This window comes from Gossypium hirsutum, chromosome D13 (assembly GCF_007990345.1).
Source record: "Gossypium hirsutum isolate 1008001.06 chromosome D13, Gossypium_hirsutum_v2.1, whole genome shotgun sequence".
Classification (NCBI taxonomy): Eukaryota; Viridiplantae; Streptophyta; class Magnoliopsida; order Malvales; family Malvaceae; genus Gossypium; species Gossypium hirsutum.
Window position 1 is genome coordinate 6,118,038 of NC_053449.1, and position 8,339 is coordinate 6,126,376.

The 8,339-nt window shown below is 29.5% G+C and overlaps 1 pseudogene; it reads left to right on the forward strand.

The window, feature by feature from the left end:
- The first annotated feature begins 5,621 nt into the window (after positions 1 to 5,621).
- LOC107919517 (L-type lectin-domain containing receptor kinase IX.1-like) lies at positions 5,622 to 8,053 on the forward strand (annotated as a pseudogene).
- Positions 8,054 to 8,339: the final 286 nt, after the last annotated feature.

Genomic DNA, 8,339 nt, shown 5'->3' on the forward strand with positions numbered 1-8,339 from the left:
CTCCATCACCCTCTTTTTTTTTCCTCTATTATTTTGGTAAATAAAAAAAAGCTTATAATATTTTGGTTTTTTTTAATATTTTGGTAAAAACTAGAAAAAAAACCCTTTTCCCTGCCCTTTGCTCGTATTATTTTCCCGATTTTTATTACTTTCAATAAAAATATATTATTTTCGTATTTTATTATTTTATATTATTTCAGTACATTTTGTTTCAATTATTTGTATTAATTATTTCTGAATTTTTAAAAAATTTACTAATACACTCTTACTTCGGTCATTTGTTCGTATTTTTTTATCCGCATTTTATTATTTTAAAAAATATCGTAATTTTTAATTTTACAATTTTACATTATTTCAATGCATTATGTTTGAAATTTATTACATATACAATTTTTTTCGCATTTTATTATTTTCGGTGAATATACAATTTCCGTTTTTCTTTTCATATTTTATGTTTTCTTAAACATATTTCTTTATCATTTTACTTTTAATGCTATTTTCCTAAAACAACTAATTTCAACATCCTAAGTAAATTTCATAAAAAAAAATCCCTAATCAACATACAATGTACATACCATGAATTTTTTCATTCTAAATATATTTCATAAAATATATATGCTAAATAAAATAATAAAATACATATAATGTGCATAACATAAATTTTTAACACACAAATATTACAAAAAAAATTAAATTTATAACAAAAATTACCTTTTTTTTCTTTTTTTTCCTTCCTTCCCTCTTCTTCTTTTTTTTTCTCTTCTCCTTTCCTTTTCTTTCCTTTTTTTTTTTTCTTTTTTCTTCTCCTTTCCTCTTCTTCTTTCTTTCTTTTTTCTCTTCTCCTTTCCTTTCCTTTCCTTCTTTTTCTTTCTTTCTTTCTTTCTTTCTTTCTTTCCCTCTCCTTCTCCCCCCCACCAACCGGCCCTATTATAACATTGGTGCCGCCAATGACTTTGGCACCTTTGGTGCCGCCAATCACCTTGGACGACTAGGGTGTTGTCAAATCGGTCAGGTTTTTTTTTCTGTTTTTTGTTTTTGTTTTTGGTAAATAAAAAAATTATAATATTTTGGTAAATAAAAAAGTTATAATATTTTAGTTATTTTTTATTTTTTTTATAATAATTTAGTAAAAAACCCTCCCTCACACATCGAGATTGCCATAGAGTACCTGTATTGACAAGACTTTTGTGAAAGATGTTTCCATTAGATATATAAATGTGTTTGTCATTACCAAAAAATAAAAAATAATATTATTCTAAAGATCTTATAAAATATTATTCTAAAGATCTTATAATAGTTATTTATGTAATATTAGGGATTTGATTTGCTTATTATCTAAATTTTAAAGATTTTACATGTAGTATTATGAGCTGAATTGAAAAAATATATTATTTTTATATAATTTTATGAGATTATTGATTTTTTTCTTTCACATCTTATGATTGAGGATTCATATCATTGAGATGACTAATATTGAAAAAAATTAAAAACTTTATGACGGTGGACGACTATTTTGAGTGCAATTCATACTGAACTCATTACTTTCAAATTATGGGTCACTTCAAATTAACTATAACACTATTAAAGATAAATACTATATTAATGAATTAGCTAGTAAGCTTGTTCAGGAAGAAGTAAGGTTAAAAAGTCAAGGTAGTAATTCCATCAACCTTATGGGTAAAGGAGCTAGTAAAGGACTTAAGACAAAAACCAACAAGTTTAATAAGAAGAAAAACTTGCCTGTCAATGTCTCTATTGGCAAGAAAAAGGAACAAATGGTGGATAATTGTCACTTCTGGAAGCAAGCAGAACACTATGAAATATTGTCAAAAATGCAAAGCTTAGTTTGAAAAGAAAAGTAAATTTTATGTTTTTATATCTTTTAAATCAAACTTATTTCTAATAATGTTAGTGGTTTAATTTTGGTGCTACTACTCCTGTATTCAACATGATGCAAAGATTCCTATTGATCCAAACCATAAACTCAACCGAAGATTTGATATATATATACACAACTTGTCCTGTCTTGGATACTGGTTATCACTTAGATTTATTTAGACTCTTTATGTACCTTCAATTTATAGGAACCTTATATCTATTTCAAAACTTGATATTTTTGGGTTTAAAATATCTACCTTTTTTTAGATTATAAGAAGGATTAAATTTTAATGGATTCCTATATTTCACTCAAATTTCGAATTTAATTTATATACTTTAATTTTTATATAATTTGGTACCTCAACTTTGATAATGTCACTAGTTAATCTAAATAATTTGTTCTAATTAAAATGATTATGCGAATTTCTAAGAATTGTTAGCACCATTAAATTTCTTTATTAAATTAATGTTTGTTACAATGTTATTTTTTGTTACACGAATACTAAGTAATCTTTTTTTTTAAATTTCAAAATGTCATACTGGCAAATTTAACAAAATAATTTTAACATTGTTAACAAATTAACGTAAATTTTTAAATTCAAAAAGTAAAAAGACTAAATTTTAAATATAAAAAAGATAAAATAATTTTGAGTAAAAATCATGCTTTGAAATAATACACAAGGTGTTATTATAAGAAAAGTACATATGGATCGATTAGATTTCTAAATAACATTATTATTTAATGTATTGATAATATAACTAATTGTGTTTACATCAATTTTGTATAGATCAAAATAATGAATATTGAAAAGTAAAGGGGTGGATTTGCAACATATCTATCTTTTAAACTTTGTACAAATACAATTTGGGTTAAATTTTAAAATTATATAAAAAATGTGATTTAATGTGCAATTTGATACATGAATTTTGATTATTATACACATAAAACTTTGATTGCATTTTAAATATATACAGAAAACTTTAATCTTGATTCAATCATACACATTTAAAGAAATAAATACATCAATTTATTTTTATACTAATTAATATAAATATTTGTGTATGTAATATACAAACATAAAATGATGTTATATCAATAATTATATTAAAAATTTGTGAGGATTGAATCAAATCAAAATTTTATGTATAAAATTACACAAAATCGAAATCTATATTATTACAAATTATATCAAAGTTCATGTATAATTTTAAGATTTATTTCGTACAAATATTTAATCTTACACAATTACCTTAATTACTACTTAAGTTCTTTTATTATTAGAATAGTTTACATATTTAGATTATTTAATAATGATTAATTATATTAATTACATAAAATAAAAAATATCAAATAATGACAAAAGTTATACGTATATATCACATATAACGTACGCCACTTAAAAAATTAATACACGGGTTTTTTACAAAAATATTATAAAAAAAATAAAAATTTATCAAAATATTATCCCTTTTTTTTATTTACCAAAATATTATAACTTTTTTTTATTTACCAAAATATACCAAAACAAAAAAAAACAGAAAAAAAAAAATCTGACAACAGCCTGATCAGGCCAATCACATTGGCGGCACCAATGGTGCCAAAGAGATTGGCGGCACCAATGGTGCCAAAGGACTAGAATGTAACCTATCTGTAGTTTCAAGGACTTGACATGCAAATTTACCATTTAAAATTTTGAAATTGAATTGCTGCTGCTGTGCATGTGGGGCGCACTAAAATTAAAATGTGGATAATTTCCTTCTAAGCCCTCCTTATTTATTATTTTCTTTTTATTCCTCTTCAACTCACTTTTTTATTTAATAAACAAGCCCTCAGCCTATTTTTGTAGTTAAATAAGCTCTTAATCTACGATTTTTAAAAGCCCTTTATTTTATTATTAAAGTATATATATTTTACCTAAAGTAAAGCTATTTAAAAAAGTATAAACTAATTTGCACTTTATGTATTATTTTGGTAATTTGATGAGAATAGTTTATTTAAAAAATTTACTAAATTTGATGAGAATAGTTTATAATTAGAATTTATTTTTTCTATTTGGGTTACATTTATGGGTGATCAGTTTTATTATTACTTCTGGTTTTTCAATAAGGCATGACTGGTATTTCTATTAATTTTTTTAATTAAATCTAATATTAGTTAAGTGATAATTAAGATACTTAGAATTCTAATTAAGTAATAACTCTATTTTAATTTAATAAACTATTCTCATTTAATAACTCTATTTTAATTTAATAAACTATTCTCATTTAATAACTCTATTTTAATTTAAAAAATTAAGTAAACTATTTTAATTTAAAACTTAATTAAAATAGAGTTATTACTTTAATTTAAAAAAATTAAGTAAACTTTTTTAAATAGCTTTACTTTAGGTAAAATATATTTACTTTAATAATAAAATAAAGAGTTTTTATGAGTAAAAATCGTAGATTAATAGCTTATTTAACTACAAAAATAGGCTGATGGCTTGTTTATTAAATAAAAAAGTGAGTTGAAGAGGAATAAAAATAAAATAATAAATAAGGAGGGCTTAGAAGGCAATTAGCCACATTTCAATTTTAGTGCGCCCCACACGCACAGAAGTGGCAATTCACTTTCAAAATTCAAAATGATAAATTTGCATGTCAGGTCCTTGAAACTATAGATAGGTTATATTTTCGTCCTTTGGCACCGTTGGTGCCATTGGTGCCGCCAATGTGATTGGCCTGATCAGGCTGTTGTCAGATTTTTTTTCTGTTTTTTGTTTTTTTTGTATATTTTGATAAATAAAAAAATTATAATATTTTGATAAATAAAAAAAAGTTATAATATTTTAGTAAATAAAAAAAAGATAATATTTTAGTAAATTTTTATTTTTTATAATATTTTTGTAAAAAACCCCTAATACACAAAAAGGATTTGTCTTCATTTATTTGGTACTGCGAATATTTGAAAAGATGAAAAGCTGAGGAAAAAAAATAATATTTCATGAGGTGACAACCACGATGAAACTAAAACAATAAGAAATACGAGAACAAAAACAAAAGCAATAATGATGACAATGACAATGACAATGTTATATCTTATCATCTGGTTTCTTGTCAAGCACCTCGCAGTCATCAATCTTCTTGCACTGACTTTACATCCATGGAACCGTTGGCTCGACAAGATCATTGATAATATCTTCGCTCACATGAAGTGGACACCGTGCACGGACATTTGCATCCAATCCTGAAAGGCTTCGTACTCTGCTAAGTCCACCTTACCATGCCTTATACAGTCTGGGACTCAAATGAGAGAGACAAGGATAAGAAAAACCCTAGACTAAGGACCCCTTATCACCATCTCTGAAGATGCCATAACCTCTTTGTGTATTAACACAATGAAAATGACAATAATAATATAAAAACCTGCCTTTGAGCCCATTCTTAAGCATAAATATGGATGATTGGAAGAGGTATTTTTTAAAATAAAATTAAGGTTGGAATATGAATTAAAGAAAAGATTGTATGAAAACAAGAATATTATTCATTTTCAATAGTTTAATGTCACATCAGTAATTTTATCTTGAGTTTTAATATTTTATTTGAATTTGATTTTTTTCAGAATGAAAATATTGATATAGTATTGAAAAATGTTAATGCGTCACTTAACCTTCCGCAATAAACCAAAATTTGAATAGGATGAAAGCAATGTAATAAATGTGTATTTTTATTAGTAAAGTGATAAGGGAAGAGATGGGCTTGGCTTTTGCATTTAAATAATCATAAACTATAATCTGTGACGATATTAACTATGCTGCTACTAAGTCGTTAAATAATCCCTCCTACAATGCAGTTTTGCTTTATCATTTCTTGGATCATGGATGTTAGAATCTTGTTTTTAATGTTGATATTGCCTTGGGCAGCTTCACAATCCTTCAACTTCACCAGCTTTGATACTAGCAATGACAATATAAGATACAAAGGTGACGCTCGTCCAATAAATTCAACGATCCAACTAACCAATCTCGAGGTTTGGAGGAGTGGCCATGCCGTATATGCCGAGCCAATGCATCTTTGGGACAAATACACTGGGAAACTTGCCGGTTTCACCACCCATTTCACCTTTTCCATCCTAGCTCAAACCAATATAACCCCAGCTGACGGCCTTGCCTTTTTCGTCGCTTCCCTTGAATACCATGTTCCTGATGCACCCGACGGAAGCGGGATCGGTCTTGCAACAGGGACTCTCTTATTCAACTCCACTGAAAACCCCTTCGTTGCTGTGGAATTCGATACTTATCATAATGATTGGGACCCCGAAAATAATCACGTCGGCATCGATATCAACTCTGTAGTTTCGAATAAGACCATCGAATGGTACAGCGGTGGTCTGGATGGGGAAATAATTGATGTTTGGATCAGTTACAATGCGAGTTCGAAAATTTTGCAGGTTTCCTTTACAGGGTTTGGAGAAGATAATACCACCATCCAACAAAGCCTGCAGTATGAACTTGATCTGAGGGATTACTTGTCAGAATGGGTAACTTTCGGCTTTGCATCTGCGACGGGGATTTACTACGAGTTGAACACCATTCATTCATGGTATTTCAGTTCACATCTGCAGATTCCTGGGAATAAAAAAGGTAATATTAAATTCAATACCATAATGAAGGTGGGATTTGTTGTTATTGGTTCCTTCATATTGCTTTTTGGGATATGCTTGATCTTTCTTTTTCTGAAGAAGAAGAAGAGGAGAGAAAAAAATGAAGTATACGAAATTAGGTCCATGGACAAGGAGTTCGAAAGGGTTAGAGGAGCCAATAAAAGAACATTTGCTGAACTGATTGAAGCGACTAATAACTTCGCAGAGCGACGGAAAAATAGGAGAGGGAGGATTCGGTGCAGTTTATAGAGGATTTTTGAAGGATTCGGACTCTGAGGTAGCAATTAAGAGGATATCAACGATATCTAGCCAAGGCATAAAGGAGTATGCTTCTGAGGTAAGGATCACTAGCCAATTGAGGCATAAGAACTTGGTGCAACTAATTGGTTGGTGTCATGAAAAGAAGGAATTACTCCTTGTTTATGAGTTCATGTTGAATGGCAGTTTAGATTCCCATCTTTTCGACGGAGAAAGGCCGTTAGAATGGAGAGTAAGGTATGATATTGCCCAAGGACTAGCCTCTTCGTTGCATTACTTGCATTTCGAATGCAAATCATGTGTGTTACATAGGGATATAAAGGCAAGCAATGTATTGTTGGATTCAAATTTCAATGCTAAACTTGGAGATTTCGGGTTGGCTAGGATTGTGTCCCATGAGAAAGCACCGCAAAGCACGAAATTCGGGGGGACGTTAGGGTATATGGCTCCAGAGTATGTTTCATCGGGCACGGCTAGCCAAGAAACAGATGTTTACAGTTTTGGGATCGTTGCTCTGGAGATTGCTTGTGGAAGAAGGCCTATAGTGGCAAATGCAAATAGGAATGAAATAAACATAGTGGAGTGGCTTTGGGGGTTGTATGCGAAAACGAAGCACATTGAAGCAGCTGATCCACGACTAGAGGGAAAGTTCAACGAGGAACAAATGGAACGGTTGATGATTGTGGGGTTAAGCTGCGCTCACCCTGATTTCAATTCTCGACCATCAATCAAACAAGTGATTAGAATGCTAAATTTCGAAGTTTTACCGCGAAACCTCCCATTTCAAATGCCGCGGGTTCCAAATGATTTTCCGGGTTCGAGTAAGGGAACCAAACGTTCATTTATGCCATCCCACGCTACCACTTCTACTTTGAGGAGAATATTCTGGACTTAAACAGAATTTCAAGTAACCATACTCGGAAACCGTCGATCGGTATAATCATCACCATCGACATACGTAGCTGCTTCATCTAAGTTGGTTCTCTAAATGTGCATGCTCCACGTTTGTGTATGATTTTCAGTAGTTCTCTTTGCCTCTCCATAAAGTGTAAACTTGTAAGCTTTTTTAACTGTGTGCTGTCCGGAGGCACTATATTTTAAAACCGTTCTATCCCTTCCCCTAAAAATAGACAAAAGGTCTTGTTATTAATACTTTTAATTCTTCTCACGTGAGAATAAGCCCACTAACTTGAATACTAATACCCCTTCCTATGTTCCTTGAGTTCTTTTTGTTGGAACTAGTCTTCCTGTTGGAAAACATAAAAGGGATGGGCGGTCTTGATTGGTGAAAAATAATAAATCATCATTTATCTAGTACTGATATCAATTTTGATCCACTTTCACTAGGAGAAGTTGTTAATCCTACACTACTCACAAAGAATTGTACTTTTTTACAAAAGAATCATATCTCGGTCAAAGGTGTTCACGTTATATTAATACATTTTATACTCGTTCAAACTTAGTTCGACCTAAATATAGACTTAAAATTTTGTTTAAATCTACTCATATTTATGAATAATTAATCTAAATCCCTTTTAAATCCGTCCATACTATTTTTTAA